This window comes from Cupressus sempervirens, chromosome 11 (genome assembly GCF_028749045.1).
Source record: "Cupressus sempervirens isolate cs-2001-9-10 chromosome 11, ASM2874904v1, whole genome shotgun sequence".
In the NCBI taxonomy this organism is placed as follows: domain Eukaryota; kingdom Viridiplantae; phylum Streptophyta; class Pinopsida; order Cupressales; family Cupressaceae; genus Cupressus; species Cupressus sempervirens.
The window spans coordinates 614417742-614436560 of record NC_143128.1 but is presented as its reverse complement, the minus strand read 5'-3'; positions in this window follow the sequence as shown (position 1 = coordinate 614436560).

Genomic DNA, 18819 nt, shown 5'->3' with positions numbered 1-18819 from the left:
GATTAACCTTAATCAACTTAGTTGCATAATCATAAAACAAATAACATGAACACAAGAGACACCAAGATTTAATGTAAAAACCCAATTTGGGAAAAACCACCAATTACAACTAGTTATTATTTTTCACTCTTTTAAAGAGACATCCTTGTTAAAGATTACAAAACACACTATTAGGTGTGACCCTGTTAAAGGATTTAGTTCACCTTATTAGGAGTGGCCTTATTAGAGGTATTTAGACACTTCAATCTAGAAATGCCACCTTATTAGAGGATTTGGAAAATAGCTACTAACCTAACTTTGTTAGGAGATTTGATTCACTACTACAATTATTAGAGAGTAACAATGATATGACCTGATTGCTTATGAAATTGTATTTTTTGATTTCAAATCACTATTCTAGCTTGAAAACTTTATCCTCCTTGATCAGAATGTTCTTTGTAGCTCAGTCAACTCAGATGCTTTGATATCCTTCTAGTTCACATCCTTGATTTATCTTTTCAATCCCATGCTTCTTCTCCAATCACTCCTCAACTTGACCTTATATTTATATGTTTTTACCTTGTCAAGTTATCTTGAATACAATTTCAAACAAATGAAATTCATCCCATGAGTCATCTAGAACTAGCCAACAAAATTGTCTAATCAAATAAATTGATATAGGAAAATCATTCATTAACCAACCCAACTCAGTAAATACTAACTTAGAAATTACTTTCCTTTAGACTTCCTTTGGTGAGGGAGGTCGATTAACACCAGTTCCTATTGTGGTTCCACAATGCATGCCCCATTCCCTACTAGGAATGGGGACCCCCTACCTTTTTTATTGGATCCCTAGACTCACAAGTCAGGATTTGGGAAAATATAAAGAGTCAAAACAGTAAAAAATTAAAAAATCAAGAAAAAGCCAAAAAACCAAAATAAAAAAATTGAAAAATAAAAAAAGTCATAAAAAATATAAAATTTGGAAAAATATAGAACTTATAAAATTCAAAAAAATAAAAATATATAAATAAATAAATTTTTTAACATGGACCCATGCACCACATGAGGGCTGTGAGAGCACATCCCACCTTTTGTGGGACACAATGCATGGCTACACACTTGCGCCACCAAGGGTGAGCGCGGCTATAAAGCCCGGCCCTCCCTCCAAACCCTCATTCCTTTCATTCAACTTTGCAAACATTCAAGCACTTTGCCTTTGATGTGCTTTTCACTGCAATTAAGGTATGCACAACACTTCCCACACACCCCACAAAACCCTCACACTTGTGCTTCCCTCCCACACACCGTGTGCACACCTCAAGCCACCACGTGCACACTTCACGCTACACATAACCAACATCATGTGTTGCTCACCTGTGCATGTTGCATCCAACATCATGTTTCACTCACCCATTTGCATGCCACCCCAAACACCCTACACTATGTGTGCCTCGCACCGCACATGCCACAAAGTGTGATGTGTGCCACCTTGTGCCGCGCACACCACAAAGTGTCATGTGCACGTCATCTTGTGTGCATACATCTGCCTCCAAAATTTGAAAACCCTAAAAAATATATAAATAAAAATAAAAATATTTAAATATTTAAATATTTAAAAAATAATAATAATATCAAAATAAAAAAAATAAAAAAATAAAAATGAACAAAAAAGAGAAACACCAACTCCTCGAAAATATTTTGTGCTCATTTGAGCACCTCATCTAGTGTGTAAGTGTGCATGAAAATTGCCTAAAATTTTAACAAAATGACGTGTGCTATGCGCACCCGCCTTCATCCCAAAATTGCATACTTTATTTTCATTTTTTTGTTGATAAATAATCAAAATAGGAATTGAATGTTTTTTGCTATTAATTTTTAGGCGTTTGTTTTTTTAATGAACTAATAAATATCGTTCTTGTGTTGTGCAGATATAATGGCATCCACATCTAGAGAGAAAATGACACCTAAGCCCATTGTGTTCAAGTTCCAAGGCATGCCATCAAAGTCAAGATTTCAGGATGAATACAAAGAAATTAAAGATACTAATTTAGGACATACAGACTTGGGATAGTTCCTCAAAATCTGCAACAAATCCATAGAGAGATTGACCCTAGTATCCTCTTTGCTCTGATTTGGGTTGGTGAGCATAGCTTCGCATCCAATATCAGTATAGTCAAAAGAGTTGATCATGACACTGGCACAACATTTTGTTCCTGAAGAGAGAGTGGTTAAGAGTGTAACTAGAGAAGTTGTACTAGACCTATGACTTGACAATATTGAAAGGGTCTTTCATCTCCCAAGGGAAGATCAGTTCATAAGACTCTCCTATGAAGCAATAGAGAGGTGGTAGGGAACACTTGAAAGAGGTGATAGAAATCATTCAATCATCTTACCTCATTGAGAAGCCTCCTTGAGGTAGGATAACAAGATAGGTGGACATGACTAGGGGATATATGAAGAAAAATATTAACTATTCTATCATTCTTCTGAGCAAAGTCATGGGTCTACCAGTAGCTAGCCACCTTAGCACTTTCATGGTCAATTTCATTGAAATAATCAAGATGGAAAAGATGCCACTAGACTGGGCCACCACATTAAGTGAAAACTTGTGTGAGCAATTGGGGGCAGTCAAAGACAAGAAGAAGTTGTATATGACTTCTTACATGGTATATCTGCTTGTAGCAAGGGCCACAAACTACCCCAGTTTGTACAAAAGAGGTAATATGCAGGATCCTAATGTCTAGCCCTACATTGTCTACCCTCAACTAGTAAGGAAGAAGCTATCGGCACAAAGCAAGGAATACAAAATCATGAATGATGTATTCATTTTTGCGGTCATCTGATTCATAGAAGGTGATTATGCAAAGAGGTTATCTGATGAGGCAGTGGCATAGATAATAGCTCTTGGGGCCTATTACATCTAGTTTAAGACATTCACATATCTACAAGTATTTGGTGCCTCTATCAACCCTAAAAAGCTCCCTAGATATCCAAGTGACAAACTGGTGTTATTGGAGATTGCACGATAGATTGAATCTACGTATGAGAGGGTGAAGAGACAATGAAGACCTTGTTGGGCATAGCCCCTATTCATAGGACCATACCAAGTGAAATGGAAGCAAGATATTCCATCCTTTGAGTGGGAGTGGGAGAATTATCCCATCGAGGAGTATAATTCTCCTAGGCCCTATTTTGATAATATTGGGAAAGTGAAGAGTCTGGCTGGCAGGGAGTTCCACCATGAAGATGTCACTTAAAACCATTAGATGAACGCAACAAATGACTATGATGTCTATATAAGGGACTATTGTAGGATGACTTTTTATTTGGTAGAGAAGGTTCTCAAACTAAACATTTCAATGGAAATAAGGCAACAAGATTCATGGGAGCTACTGGACCCCCTGTTCAACTTGGACATAATCGGAGAGAGGCCCATCATGAATGCCAAGGTTGACAAGGAGGAGGGTGATGATGTTAATAATTGGGTAAGACATGTCATTATAATGACAAAGGATTGGATCAAGAAACCTTTTCAACTTGATCCAATACTTGACACCATGGTCTTTCATACTCAAGCCTACCCAGAGAAAGGTAGAGGAAAGAAAGTTACAATTCCTACCTTTGTGGCCCAGTCTCCCATTAGGAAAAAGATAGTATACCAACTTGACTGCCTGGTTGGATACTATCATCCTCCAGAGAGGAAAGGAAAGAACAAAAGGAAGAGGACCTCCCATCAAAGGATTGAAATAGAATGGGGTGAAGCGCAAGCACCTCCCTAGTAGTAGGAAGAGAGTGTACAAGGGTCCAAGGATACTGGAGTTGCTCAATTCTAGGATGACCCTCAATTGCCTCCCTTTGTGCCCAACTAGTCAGAAGAGGGAGAGAGTCAGTAGGTTTCCATTCCTCCTTTGTGAGAAGAGCCAGCATCCCCTTTTGCCTCTACAAAACAAAAGAGGATTAAGATTTGAATGAAGAAAAGGCAAAGGGTGACTAAGAGAATGGTGCCTTTCTCATCTATTCCTAAGACCATTCTAGAAGGACAAGAGGAAGAAGAGGAGATAGATGAAGAGGAACAAGTGCCCCTGTAGAGAACAACCTAGCTAGCTAGAGAAATAGAGCAAGAAAGGAGAAGGAGTACCATGGGCACATTGCCATCCACTGAAGTAGGACCCTTGGAAGTATCTTCTTTGGAAGATGAAGTACAATAGTGAGTGGATGAGCAAAGAGAAGAGGGTGATGACATTTTCAAAATGTCAAATTTTGATTTTATGCCCATGGGAATAGAGCTAGTTGAGGAAAAGATCAGGGATACCCCTACAAGTGAACCCCAACAAGAAGACTAGATGCAAATGCTACCAGATTCATAGGGTCTTGATCTTACTCCCCCATCTCCACCACAAGTCACATGGTAGATAAAGGCTTGATTACTCCTCCCTCCAGAGCTCAGAAGTGGACCAACTTTAGAAAGAACCATCACAAGAGGAGGAACCAAAACAAATGGCAACTGATGAAGTGTCAAAGGAGGCACAAATGGTGGAATATTCTCAACCACCTTCCCAAGACATTAAGGTCCAAGCTATAGGGTCTACCAAAATAGAGGCCACAGAAGAAAAGCCCTCACAAAGGGAATGTACTCCAAGGAGGAGTGATAAGGGGAAGGAGGTAGCAGAACATACTTCTTTGTCCTCAAGAGGTAGGTTTTCAGTTGAGCACATCCCAAGATGGCTCCAAAAATAAATAATGAGGAGTACCAAACTACAATTCTATGCTGATGAGGAGGACATTTTTGAGATTGCTGAGATTTTGAATAAGCTTGAGTCCCCATTACATGAGGCAAGATTGTTGGCATTTTTCAACAATACACAAGACTAGGAGTTGTTCGCGTAAGTGGTCATTCCTCTTGAAGACATAGATATAGAAAGCCTCGGTCCTTAAGACTATCAAATCAAAGAGGTCATGCTTGGGAGGCCTACATAGGATACAGCCTAATTAATGGTGACTATGGGAATTAAGGAGGTATTCAAGAGCATGGAATAGTAGGAGGTCAAACTTCAAACACTTTAATAGCAAAATGAGATCCTAAGGGGATATTTAGCCAAAGTGGTTGGTTCTCTTGATCCTGATCAACCCAAGAATACATTGAACACCATTCTTAGAGAAGGGGGAGCTATACATGTGGATCCATTTTTGAAAGCCTATCAACAGTGGTGGGAAAGTTTTGAGGATAAAGGAATTTTGATTATGAAGGGGAACTTAAAGTTACTACATGCTACACAAGAGAACGTGAATGAAATGGTGGCAATTTTGAAGTAGGACTTTAGCATTATGGATAAAGTAAGGGCCTAGAGGAAGGACTTACAAATTTTGCAAGCCATAAATGGGCAAAATTATAGAGTTTGGATAGATTTATATATAGGGGAGGAGTTAGACATGATTGATGATTGGATAGAGAAAATTGCATATAGTAATAAAGTAATGGAAACATTACATGCAGAGATTCATCGGCTCAGGGACCAAGCCCAAGAGCAATTTTGGAAGTAGAGAGACACTATAGTGATGCATGCTTAGATATTTTTGAAGATGAAGAATGGGAGAAGTTGTTTCCTGTAGAGGAGTAGTGGAGAGTTTTAAGTAGATTTTTGTTGAAGTTGCTAATGATGAAGATATTGGACAAGCCTTCAGGGCTGAAGAAGCTTTGTTATAATTAAATACCAAACTCAAGGATTTTATTGACACTCGAATTGAGGTAGATAATTATAGATAGAAGGCCAAGGATAAATATGAGGCTTTAAATTTATCAGATGCAGCAAAATATCAAGATTATAGAGAAATTCAAGGGCAAACATCTAAACATAGCTTTGGGATGAAGAGGAACAAAACCAAGAAGCCAGAATTTTAATTTTGACACTTAGTAAAATTTTGAGATTTTGGACCATTTTGAGGTGCGTAGCTCTGCAGGTATGTAGGTCTGCAAGTTCATAGCTCTGCAAGTTTGCAAGTGCACATTTTTGAAAGTTCCATTGATAGTTAACTACCAGTTCCAAAAATAGAGCTTTCCATGCATCAAAAATGCATTACGACGGTAGTTTAACTCTAACAAACACCCTGTGAAGGATCAACTTCTATTTTTAGCACTTCCAGACACTTCCACTTTGACTGAAATCTTTCTCATTCTTTCTTCTCTCATAATTCTTTTTTTTTTAACATGTAAAGGCTCATGCATCCAATTAATGAATATAAAATGGATGGAGTCCTACTTAGCACCAGTTAGATTATTAGTTTGTTTTATTGAATTAAAAGCATTTTTTTGCATGAAGATATCTCTCACTCTCAACACAAATTGATGAGACAATTTCTTATAAATACTCCATTGTAATATGTAATTGGGGTCGTCGTTATTTTGCAATAAAATTATGCTTTTGGTGCTCGCATTTGGAGTGTAGTGATTCTTTCCTAAACGTATCATATTTTTGTGAATGTTGTTCATGGAATTGTGATTGAGCCAAAGGTTTATTGCCTTGTTTCAGTTGTGTTTTTTATTAGTTCTAATGTTTGCTACGGTTTTACAAATTTCACTGATGTATCTAGCTCAAGAAGAAATTATCGAATTGTGCCTGCATAACTCTCTATCTCGCATGAGCACACTTTCCATGGCCTTGCAATTTGATGAAGAGTGAAATATCATACGATTACTATGAGGCCTCACCCCGACCCATCATAGCATAGCAATACATTATTATCATTTTGATACTCACGACTCGAGATGTCAAGACACTAATAGATGCTTTGAACATATTATATTATTTCATGTTGTGTGATGTTTACTTTCAGATACTTGAGTTCATCATTTAATGTTTTATGAAAATGTATGTTGGAGAAGTAAGTAAATGTAGGATTTAACACTTTGATTTTGAAATAGTGATGATTAAGAATATGAGTAGGATGAGAGAGACCCTAATTGATTTGAAAGATGTATGTTTTAATTTATTTGATTTCTTGATACGTATATACATATGTGCATGTGATTTTATGGGGCTACTGATGTGTGCAATGACTGTGCAGGATATTTTAGCTGAGAAACTCGACAAAGGAACAGAACTGATCCCTATGTGCTAATTGTGGAAACCCTGTTGTTCGTAACTTAATTATTTTGTGAGATGTATGAATGTATCTTTTTGTGATTAGTAAATGTTAATGTTCGTAACTGTATTCTTTCAGTGTCACTTGACACTCATGAATTTCTTATGCATTCTAGCATGCTAGTTAGGGTTATCTATGTAACCTTTGAACCTAAGTCGGATTAAGTTAGTATCTTTTTGCTAATTTGGTTCTTAATCAAGTTTAGTCACCCTTAAACTAGATTAGTGCTTAATATGCATTTTTAGAGTTGTTAGATGGTCCTAAATATTTCCTAGCTTTTGTTTGGTTCTAAATCTATCCCTAAGGTTTTAAAACATAAAAAATTTATACCCAAGGGGTATGGGTATGGGTTGGGGACATTTTCCAACCCCTAAGCCCCTTTTGTTGACTTTTGAGGTCACTCAAAAAGTCTATTTTTGCCTTTGTGCGAAAATTGCAAGTGATTACCATGAGTTGCATCACCTCAACTCTACTTAGTGGTTAACCTTAGGATTGGTTGAGTTAGAAACTTCTAGGTTTTTAGGTGAGTGGGGGAAGTTATTGCCCTTTTTGGTGGTTGAGTTTGGATCTTATTTAGAGGCCCTTTGTGGAGTAGTTTTGGTTGTTACCCAATCTCTACTTTTAGAGAGGAGTCTTGGAAGATTGATGGAAAGGAAGGGAAAAGCTCTACTCAAATTTTTCATTTGCCATTACCTCTTTGTGAAGGTAGGAGTTCTTCATCTCGTTTGTTCATATTTTCATGTTTATCTCATGCTTATACTACTTGTTGTTGTTTGGATGCTTGTATGTATATTGGCTATGTTGGGAAGGATTGAAAACCATGTTCTTGAATACTTTTCTTTCATGTTTATGTTTGAATTCTGAAGTTTTCTTGTATGGGTGTTTTGGTATTATTCACCCTTGGATAGGGCAGAAGTGACCAATTTTGGAAAAGTTCTTTTTAGTTGCACTCCAAAAGTGTAGAGTCTCTTCTCAAGATGAGAAGAGGGAGAGAGGGTAGGGTGTTATGAGCTCCTACCTGTCAGCACAAACCACGTATGAGTTTTGGCATGTAAGAATGGAAGAACAGAAGTTCTTGATTTATAGCCCTGATTGGGCATCTATTTTGGTGTTGTGTCTGACTTCTCCTGTTGGAAAAATCCACCTTTCCCTAGTTTTGATTCATTGTGAATCTTATTGTGAAAACCTAGTATGAATATGCGTGTTTGCTTTTGTCTCTTGGTCATGCTTGTTTGACACCTGATTAGATTTTGTTCCCTTCACGATCTTGGCAATGTATTGCAAAAAATGACATGGATCCCTTGATAAGGGACATGAAGGAAATTATTTGATTGTTGAAAATTTGGGATTGAAATCATATGAAAATTGTATTTATCACTTTGTTGTAATGGCAACGATGTCGAGTTTTCTTCTTGGATCTTTCATGGCTGAGCCTTTGAATCAGGTTGCCAACAAAATAGTGATTGAGTATTTTTCAGTTATATGGATGCACATCATAAATAGGATGAAATGATGATGTTCAATTAGGCAAAATTTCAAGTTTTCTTATATGTTGAAAATGAAAAATATGTTATGAATGAAGGTTCAAAACTATGATTATTGTAAATGAAAAAAAAACAAAAAACAACCTTGCAATGTTATTTTATGTAGTTATTCAATTTTTGATATATTTTATCTACTACAGACATAATTACCTCTTTGCCTCCATGCGAATTATGTCTGTAGTAGATGGCCTTGGAACCATGTACCGCCCCCCTATCTCTTTGACCTGCGCTTAGGGATTATGTCAGGTTTGGGGTTTTGGGGAGGGTGGCCGCGTGGGTAGTTAAGGTGGGGTTAAGGGTTTGGTAGAGTGTAGATAGCTAGGGTTAGAATGTAGGGAGTTAGTAGGTAGTTAGTATAGGTTGGTTAGTATTAGTTTAGTATTTTTTATTTTTTTAAATATAAAGTTTTTAAATTATAGTTAGTTTCTTTGTTAAATCAGTTTTAAGTTTTAAATTTAGTATAGTTTTATTAATCTAGGATTAGTAGTTAATAAGTGTTAGTTAAAGTTATAATTATAATTTTGTTAGGTTTTTTTGTTTTAAGATGTTATCATTAAATTGTTAGTATAAAATTTAGTGCTAACATAGTAAGTATTTAGATTAAATTTTTTTTTAGTAACTTAGTTATAGTATAAGTTAAATTTAGTGTTATTTCTTTTTTTAGTAATGTTTTATTATTATAAATGTTAGAAATTTTAATTAATGTTAGTTGATATTTATCCTATTAGGATGGTGGTAAAGTTTTAAATTATTAATATGTTAAAATAGAACTTAATTTGTAAATGGTTAGAATATGTTCTTAAGACTCAATGTAGTAGTTAGTGTTAAATTATAATTAGTCTCAATTAATATATATATATATATAATAAAAATAAAAATAAAATAAAATCATAAGATGAAGTTAGAGATTAGTTCTATTTTTAGTAGAAATTTTATCAATATATTTAGATAATATTAGTTAGCTTTGTTTAGTTAAAATCTAAGTTCAGTTTGCGTTGTCAATCTATTAATTTCAATATATGGTTATAATCTTAATATAATAATAGATCAAATGTCGATATCTTTTTAATAATGAGAGTTCAAATTTAGCGATCAAATTCAATCCTCATGCTTTCAAACTTAGCAATAATGTAGTGAATCTACTCTTTCACTTGTGTATTCAACTCTTCAACCTTAGTGTACCTCTTTTATTATTAACTTTTTTAAAAAATTGGTGTGTTTTTTCCCTTGTATTTTGGGCATGACAATTACTACCTTTCTCATCGACAATTGCATTAGTGGAATTTAGGAAGCATTGCTCCTAGTATCATTAGTTACCTACTAATTTCTTTGAAATCTTAACTCATAGGTGTGTTGTTTTATGTAGCTTATGTCTATTAGGATTTCAAGTTCATGTTATTTGCTTAAACTTCTTGTTACCTTATCTTTTTTATTTACTTCACTAGCCCATTGTTAGAATAGGATTTCATATTAGTTGCATTGTTAGATTGCATTAAAAAACATAAAAATACAAAAACATAGTTCTTTTTTGTGTGTTATTTTTGAAACAGTGTGCAGATTCTTCATCTCATCCAAGATCAAAATGAACCAACAAAGGCCTCCTTGTGAACATTCACATTTATCTTCAACTGAGTAGATTTTAGTACGTTGCAAGATCACCCGGAACCTTGGAGTCGATTCACAAAATCAACTTTTCAAGAGAGGAGTTCACAAGAATTCTTGGCATTTCACATCATGTAAAATGATAGCTCAACAGTTCCATGGAAACTTTTCTTTGGCTACTAATTCAACTTGGTAGAAATTGTCTTTTTGCAAACTCCCTTTGGTAACCGAGTGAGCTTGGTTAAAACTCATTCCTTGTAGACTTTCCTTAGGCGACTGAGTAAGCTTGGTAGACACTAATTCTAAACTTGGTTAACATTGAAATGCTCATCATACACTACAACTTCGTTTGACTCCCAAGTGAGCTTAGCATACATTGATTCCTTGATATATACTTGGCATTTCTATAACATCCAAAACAACATACAATTCAATGTTTGTATCTAACAATATACCTCTTTGACATTAATGGCAACACAACATGTCATGATACATAGAAATTTCAAAGAAAAATAGAAGTGAGGATAATATCCTTAGTTTCATTTAGATTCTCATCCATGAGAACTCCCTCTATCACTGTGAACTCCCTTTGTCATCAATCTCTAATTGCAATGATTGCAATCTCTCCTTCTAACAACAAACTCTCCCTCTTTTATATCAACTCAAAATTCTTGAAATATCATCTCAAGCATTCACAAAAATCTCTCTAATATATGACAATAAACTCTGCCTCTTTTAAATCTAATGCCAAAGACAAAAATTATTATAGTTTCCATGTACATGATGTATAGATTTGTAATGTCTTGTTTCAGGACATTTACTTATTTTCCTTTTTATTTGTATCAGTTTGATAATATTTAATACGATATCTCTCTCAATGTTTAATATTGTATATATATATGCATGTTTCATAGAGTCATGTCCTTTCATTAAAAATAATTATATTATATTAAGAATAATATAATTATATTAATTATATATATTTATATTAATAACAACATATATTATATTAATATATATATTATTTATATAAGTTTAACAACATATACTATATTGATAGTGATATCATTATTAATAGTATCAATGTAATAAATATTAAGTATTCATTAATCTTATATATCATAGTATTGATATATATATAATTTATATTCAATAGGATATTATTTAAATATCTAATATATGTGTATATATATTATATAGTATGATAATATATGATATATTATAATATATATTTTTAATTCATATGCTTTATTAATCATTTTAATATTATAAACTTTTATATATTATATTTATTTATTATTAAAGTATATATGTCAAAACGGGGATATCACAATCCTCCCTTCTCAAATTTTCTTGTCCTCAAGAAAAATCATTCATACACAAGCTCCTTCATAGATACAAAACACATTTGCATACAAAGGCCTAAAAGATTTATGAGATATACATCTTAATGAATGAAAACATGAAGTAGACAAAGTAGTCACATGAATGCATGAAAGCCCGGAGCATACACAATGTCAACAAATAAAAATATGAAGCAAACATGATGCAAATAGATGAAAACATGAAGCAAAGATGATGCAGACACATAATACACATGTTATGCAATTCCTTGATTGCGAACCTACAACCACAAAAAATCATTAGTACACATTTATATATAAATTTTCCTTTCTAGGATTTCCTTATACCAATCCCCTAACAAGGTATTTATAGTCTCAATTTAGAGAAATTTGATCTTACAGTAACTTGTCAATCAAAAGTATAGTTCATTATAATATTAACTCATCATTTCCTAAGTATGGGAGGAGAAACTATAATAGGGTACCCTATTAGCCAATCATGGGCCTCACCATTCTCCCTCATTATTGTTATCTCCCTTTGATCATCATCTCCAAGATAGTGCCTTTGTATGATGAACCCTAGGGTAGTTTCTCCACCATAGGCCTTACCTAGTACCCTTGAATGATGTAGCCCAATGCCCATCTCACCACAAGCCTTACCTAGTACCTCGAAATGGTTTCACCCATCCCATTTCATCGTTGGCCTTATCTTATCTTGGAAGGTGATGACCTTAGATAATCTTATTGATTTTACTTAACAATATTGTTTGATTATTACCTATCAACTTAAAGATCAATTTGTTTTCATTGTAACTAGAATCATTGATGGACTATTCAATATCCTTCACAATAACAAAATGTGTCAATAATAAGGAAGACAATAACAATTATTTCATAATAACAATATATTTAGAAAAAATATAACTTACCTCCATACCTTATGTGATGGGGTGATGGCGTAGGAGTGTGTGATTGTCTTGCTCTCTCATTCCACATTAAGGTGTTTATCCTTCAATCATATACTTTTTTCCACCATTGATATTAATATAATTGTGATTACCTCACAATGATTATATGATGTCTATGAACAGGATCTTCTTGCTCTCAAATTTAAATATGGTAGATAACTTAGAAATATATATTTGAAATTTCTCCCTCTTTATGCACTTGATATCACCTTTGTTTTCATTTCTTCCTTGTTTATTTTTTCCTAATTCTATATACTAATTATTCCCATACAAGCTCCTTTTGTTATCAAAAGGTAGGTTACTTAATGATTAGATCTTCCAAACCCTTAAATACAACTTTGGTATTTATATTTTCCCTTTTATATATTTACTTGATCTTCATTTTAGGACTCATATCTTCATAAGAATATGTATTCCTTCCTTGTTCATTACTTATTTATTTATTCCTTCCTTGTTCATGTCATCAATATTGAGGTGCATCTTAGATGGAGATACTAGCTACTTTGATTGTCCAGTGACAATTTCATTTTGTGTCCACTGCATAGAAAATAATTTGCATTCCATGGACATTTCATCCTCACATTTACCACTACACATTCTAGTGGAGTGTTTAATCAGATCTCTATCCTATGTAGCATGTTTCTTTAGGTGCTTCTTGTTGTTGGTGGTGGGTATCGATATTGGAGCTCAAGTCTTGTATTGAGGTTAGTTGTGTGGTTGGCTTACAAGTTTGCCAATGTGGTGACAATTTCTAATCTTGGCATTATGACTGATTTTGTTCAAACTCAAATATACTGCGTGTCAGTTCCCCCATCTCGATGGCCCTGACACCATCACCACATTTTCAATTGTTGATTATGAATTGTGGATCAGACATGGTTTCACTATGATTTGTCAAGTTTTTATAGCAACATATACATCATCTATCTATCTTCTTCAGTGCCATGTCTACAAATTGATATTCATTATTTTTGATAATGCTTTCCCTTATCACTCCCATGTGTCTACGTGGTATGTTAATGGTCATATGAAATGGATACCTTCCAATCAATGTGCTCAGTATCATCCAAGAATGAACATGCCACATTGCATTGTTGTGGCTCAGGCCATTAACACAAAGTCTGTCCTTAGAGTGCTTCGTCTCCACGTGTCCATTTCCACATGGGTGGAGTTCTAGGGAATGACTTCACTAGTAATCACACTATAAATCCTGCAGTTCTTCATCCACATCTACCTCCCACTGGGAAGAATTTTATTGCATAAGTAAAGACCCCACTATCAGGCACAAATGCAACCAATGGATGATAATTATTAATCTGTTCACTATAGTATTTGGCACTTATTAATTTATTAAAGCCATGATATTGGTATTTATCTTCAAGCTTCAACCATGATAGGAATAAGAGTATGTTGTGTATATTTAGTTATGTCAAAACATAAGAAATATTATTGTCTTTATTCATGAAAGGTTCATTAAAAAATTTCACCTTTAATCTGTAATCTGGTTGCCAATAAAATTTTCTTTCTCATTAATTCTAGACCCACAACATTTGGGTACTTGCAGCATTGGTTTGCTCTAATTTGTCTGACTAAAATTTAGGAATGATTATTTCAATTTAACCCTGTAGGCTGGCAAGAGACTAGCTCTGATACTGCTTGTAATATCTTGTTTCAAGACATTTACTTATTTTCCTTTTTATTTGTATCAGTTTGATAATATTTAATATGATATCTCTCTCAATGTTTGATATTGTATATATATGTAGGTTTCATAGAGTCATGTCCTTTCATCAAAAATAATTATATTAATTATATATATTTATGTTAATAATAACATATATATATATACATAAATATATATATATACATATATATATATACATACATATATATATATATACATACATACATATATATATACATACATATATATATATATATACACACACATATATATATATACATATATACATATATACATATATATACATATATATACATATATATATACATATATATACATACATATATACATATATATACATACATATATACATATATATACACATACATATATACATATATATACACACATATATATATATATACATACATACATACATATATATACATACATACATACATATATATATATATATATATATATATATATATATATATATATATATATATATATATATATATATATATATATATAAGTTTAACAACATATATTATATCTATAGTGATATCATTATTAATAGTATTAATGTTAGAAATATTATTTATTCATTAATCTTATATATCGTAGTATTGATATACATATAAAGTATATTCAATAGTATATTATTTAAATAGCTAATATTTATGTGTATATATTATATAGTATGATAATATATATGATATATAATAATTTATATACTTTATTAATCATTTTAATATTATAAACTTTTATATATTATTCTTATTTATTATTAAATTATATATATCAAAATGGTGATATCACAAGATTCATATGCAATTTGCTCTAACAATACTGCATCAACTTGTCTGATCTTCAACATGATTGGTTGATGCATCACTAAAATTTGATTAATGATCTTCAAACAAGGGAATGACCACCAGCTTACCTCTTATATACAAAAATACATCCTTAGGTAATGGCTTGGTGAATATGTTTGTAATCTGTTCTTTTGTATTCACATATTCCAATCACACCTCTTTGTCTTGCACCAATTCTCTCAAGAAATGATATTGTATTACAATGTGCTTGGTTTTGATATGCATCACTAGATTCTTGGATATGTTGATTGCATTGGTGTTATAACAAAAGATAAGAATTGGGTCCTTGATCTCCTCCTTCATACTTGATAACAATTGCTTGAACCACACAATGTTGGAACAATTGACTACTACAACAACATATTTTGCTTATGTTGTTGACTGAGAGATACAATTTTGCTTCTTTCTTGTCCAAGATACTATCCTCTTTCCAATAAAAAGTGCTCCACTACTAGTGCTCTTTCGATCATCAACACTTTCTACCCAATCAATATAAGTGAATGCCTACAATTCAAAGTTTCCTCCTTTCTTATACGAAAAACCATAATCTTTAGCACCTTTCAAATACCTCATGACTCTTTTGATTGCCATCATATGATTTTCTTTAGGATTAGCAAAGAATCTAAACACCATACCAACTACTAATGTTATATCAGGTGTTATGTGTACTACATATTGAAGTTTTCCAATCATTGATTTGTATGTAGTCTGGTCTACCTCTTTGGAATCATCATTTTTGGATAACTTATGTTTAATAGACATCAGTGTTCCAAATTTCTTCAATGTCTCGTTGATTTTTTTTGATTGAGTAATGTAGATATCATCCTTCATTTGTTGAATTTTTAAGCCAACAAAGAATTTAATCTCTCCAAACATTGACATTTCAAATTCATTACTCATTTCCATAGAAAAAAATTTGCACAAATTATTATTTCTAGTAAATTGTGTATCATCCACAAAGATTTATGCCAACACAATCTTCCTATCTAGGCCTTCTTTGATGTATATGTTGTTGTTATCATTAGTTCTTTGAAACCCATTCTTTATGAGACAATTGTGTAACCTTTCATACCAGGCTCTAGGGGCTTGTTTGAGACCATACAAAGCTTTGTATAGTCTGCAAACCACGTCCCTTTTGCTAGGATCAATGAGACCTTCTAGTTTCTCAATGTATACTTCCTCTTCTAAGATTCCATTCAGGAATTTTTATTTCACATCCATCTAATATAATTTGAATCCTTTGTGTGTTGTATATGCAAGGAGTGTTCTAATACCTTCTAGTCTAGTAGTAGGAGAAAAAGTTTCTCCATAGTCAATACCTTCTTCTTGAGCATAACCCTTGCAAACTAACCTTGCCTTATTTCTTGAAACTTCTCCATTCTCATTTAGCTTATTTCTAAACACCCATTTTGTGCCAATTACATTCTTGGCCTTGGGTCTATGAATAAGTGTCCAAGTTTTATTTCTTCCATTCTGATCAATCTCTTCATTCATTGCTTCAATCCAACTTTTGTTTTATAATGCATCTTTGACAATTCTAGGTTCAAACTCAATAAGAAAACATGTACCTTTTAATATTTTCCTTGTCATTATAGCATCTAACTAATCTCCAATGATTTTCTCAAGTGTATAATGCCTTCTAACATATCTAACAAGTCTAGGCTCCTTTCTAAACTCATTAGGTTCACCATGATCTTCTGAATCATGCTCAGGTCCCAATATCTATGACTCAGGTTTGTCAGATGACTCGGTCTACACTAGCTAAAACATGAGTCCTTTTGACTACAACTTGGGTCCTCATGATTGTGACTCAGGTTGTGCTAGTTTCAACTCGAGTTGAATTGGGGATTTCAAGGACTTAGGTGTCAAAGACTATTGACTGAAATTTTCTTAAACTTCGAGTAAATTATCAAGATCATAGTAAACAAAGTTTATGTAGTCTTCAAGTTCTTTCTTGCTTTTTTCTTCACACTCTTCTACAAATTCATCAATCTTTACATGTGCACTTTCTTTAACTTTGTGAGTATATAGATTCAAACATTTATATGCTTTTCTCTTATTGGAGTATCCCAAGAATATGCCTTCATCACTTTTCACATCAAATTTTCCTTTTCTTGACTCCTTCAGAATATAAAATTTTCTTCCAAATACTTCAAATTAACAAACATTAGGTTTATAGCCATACCATAATTCAAAATGTGTTTGATTTGAGCCTATCTTCAACTGAACTTGGTTCAAGGTATGAACTATAGTGTTGATTGCTTCCTTCCAGTATTTGATAGCAACATTCTTCTCTATCATTAGTGTCCTTGCATAATCCATGATTAATCTATTCCTTCTCTCAGCAATGTCATTTTGTTGAGGTGTACTAGGTATAGATACATGTCTCTTGATTCCTCTTTCATTATAGAATTTATTGAATTTTTTTGAGATGAATTCACCTCCTCTATCTAATCTTAAATATTTAGTTTCTTTTCTATTTATTTCTCAACTCTAGCCAAATGCCATTTGAACTTTTGAAAAGCTTATGATTTATCCTTTAAATACATAATTATCATCATCCTAGAATATTCATCAACAAAAAAAATAAAGTACTTACTCCAGTGTAGCTTTTTTATGCTAATAGGTCCACAAAGGTCTGTATGAACCACCTCCAAGGCATCTTCAGAATGATAGTTTTTTCTTAAAACTTGTCTTTCCCATTTTTCCAATTTGACAATTCTTGCACATGCCCATGTTAGGTTTCTTTAGGCTTGAAATGCCTCTAACCATTTTTTTCTTGCTTATGTTGACCAGGTTATCAAAATTCACATGACATAACCTTTTGTGCCATAACCAACTTTCTTCTACTTGAGCTATGAAATCTAAATTTATAGTTAGATCTAGGTAGAATAGATCACCTTTTGTTTGATTACCAATCCCAACTAGATTTCCATTTCCATCTAGTAGCTTGGCATTCCTATTCATGAATTCTACCTTGAGTCCAAAGTTATTCAATTGTGCCTCACTAAGTAGATTATACTTCAATCCTTCAACCCAATACGTATTCTCACATCTAAGATCATTGGATAGTGTAATACAACCTTTTCCCTTCACATAGCAAGGTTCATCATTTCCAAATCTGGCACTTCTACCATCATAGTATTCCAAGTGCTCAAATTTAGATTTGTCACTAATCATGTAGTGAGAACACCACTATCAATAATCCATGTTTCATTCTTACTAACATGAGAAATGAGGGTCATCTTATCATTCTCATCATCTGATTCATCCTTAAAATTAATGTAAACCATTTCATCTTCTTCACTACTATGAGAATCTTTAGCCATGTAACAAGATTTCTTACCTTTTTCCTTGTAGTCTTTGTATCTTTTGAATGCATTTTTGAATTTGTACTAGTCATGCTTATTTTCTTCTTTTCCTTCTTTGTTTGGGCACCTTACAGCAATTACAAGAAAAGCAAATCAAAGGAATTTTGTCTTGGTACTTTCCTTAATCTTTGGGAATTATTCTTGCAAGAAATGCTTCGATGACTTCAAGATCATCATCAAAACCATCTTCATCTTCACTGTCATACCTCTTACTTTTAGACTTTATAGGTTTCTTCTTGAGTGATATATTGGCTTTAAATGTAGACTCGAGGTTACTAGAGTTAGGAACATAATTATCAAAATTATC